Below are 1,848 nucleotides of genomic sequence, written 5' to 3' on the forward strand. Positions count from 1 at the left end.
GCTTCGGTGAAGAAGCCCCAGGAAAGCGGCAGAGAAAGCGCACACGCCTCCCTTCACCGCTCCAGCGGGCAGCACCTCGCACACAACGGGACGCGCACTGGAGAGGAGACCCCCCTGCCTGAACATCGGACACCGCCATGCACCCTATGACGGGGAGCACGGAAGAGCCGACCCGCCGGGGGCCCTCACCGACGCGACCCGAACGGCCTCATCGATCGGTCGAGTCCTGAGCCAACTTCCCCTGCCCAGCGCGGCCACCGAGGAGGCAACCCGCGGCGGACACTGCGTGTGGGTGCGGACCACCGTCCGGCAAGAGGTGCCCACTCGAGCCTGAAGCACCGGCAACTCCTCCCGCACTCCCTGGGACAGAGAAGCAGGGAAGCGCCGGCCCGCCGAGGGGCCTCTCCGACGTGTCCCGGAACGCCTCAGCGGGCGCTGCGTGCAGGTGTGGGTCAGCAGCTGCGGCGCTGGCATCGCCGCACTGCCGGCGGCAGGCCCCTGGAACGAGGCTCTCGAGCCGCACGGGGCACCCCCCTTTTCCTCTCTCGCGCTGCACTCGAAGGGCTCACAGGCCACGAGCCTTCCCTCTCGGCGGCGGGGACCGCCTCAGCCCTCTCGCAACTCGGCAACCGTCGCTGGAGCCCGCCGCCGGCTCCGCGGCTCCGCGCTTCCCGGCACCGGGGACACGCTCCGCGCGGACCGCCTCAGCCCTCTCGCAACTCGGCAACCGTCGCTGGAGCCCGCCGCCGGCTCCGCGGCTCCGCGCTTCCCGGCACCGGGGACACGCTCCGCGCGGACCGCCTCAGCCCTCTCGCAACTCGGCAACCGTCGCTGGAGCCCGCCGCCGGCTCCGCGGCTCCGCGCTTCCCGGCACCGGGGACACGCTCCGCGCGGACCGCCTCAGCCCTCTCGCAACTCGGCAACCGTCGCTGGAGCCCGCCGCCGGCTCCGCGGCTCCGCGCTTCCCGGCACCGGGGACACGCTCGCCTGGCTGCCGAGAACGTGCCGGGAAAGCGCCGTATCGAACGCGCCGAAAAAAACATTTTGTCAGAGAACCGGAGTCGGGACCGGGCCTTACCTGCCCTCGCAAGCCGCCCTAGGTCGCTCGCAGGCCGGCCACTTAGCGCTGGGGGCGCCCGGGAGTAGAGCTCCGGAACTCAGCGCTTGCTCACCCTCTGCCCTACAGTCGTACCGGTAAGTCAGGCGGCGCCGGAGAGCCGAAGAACAGCCGCCCCTCCTACCGGGGCGGGGCGCGGAAATGGCCGGCCTTTACGATGACGTAACTGGAGGCAGCGCAACAGAGCGACCCCTCTCGCCGCTCCACAGGAAGGCCAGGGAGAACAGGTCTACCGCTTACCACCCGGAAAAGGCGACAAGGGCACGCCGGAGACGAGTAGACCGGCCGGCCGCGGGCGGGGCGGCGACCTCGGCGCGGCCTCCCGGAGCCGGGTAGACCGGGCGGCCGCGGCCCGGAAGGCGGGCCCGCGGGCCGGGCGGCGACCTCGGCGCGGCCTCCCGGAGCCGGGTAGACCGGGCGGCCGCGGCCCGGAAGGCGGGCCCGCGGGCCGGGCGGCGACCTCGGCGCGGCCTCCCGGAGCCGGGTAGACCGGGCGGCCGCGGCCCGGAAGGCGGGCCCGCGGGCCGGGCGGCGACCTCGGCGCGGCCTCCCGGAGCCGGGTAGACCGGGCGGCCGCGGCCCGGAAGGCGGGCCCGCGGGCCGGGCGGCGACCTCGGCGCGGCCTCCCGGAGCCGGGTAGACCGGGCGGCCGCGGCCCGGAAGGCGGGCCCGCGGGCGGGGCGGCGACCTCGGCGCGGCCTCCCGGAGCCGGGTAGACCGGGCGGCCGCGG

The sequence above is a fragment of the Apteryx mantelli genome, unplaced genomic scaffold (assembly GCF_036417845.1).
Source record: "Apteryx mantelli isolate bAptMan1 unplaced genomic scaffold, bAptMan1.hap1 HAP1_SCAFFOLD_124, whole genome shotgun sequence".
Lineage (NCBI taxonomy): Eukaryota > Metazoa > Chordata > Aves > Apterygiformes > Apterygidae > Apteryx > Apteryx mantelli.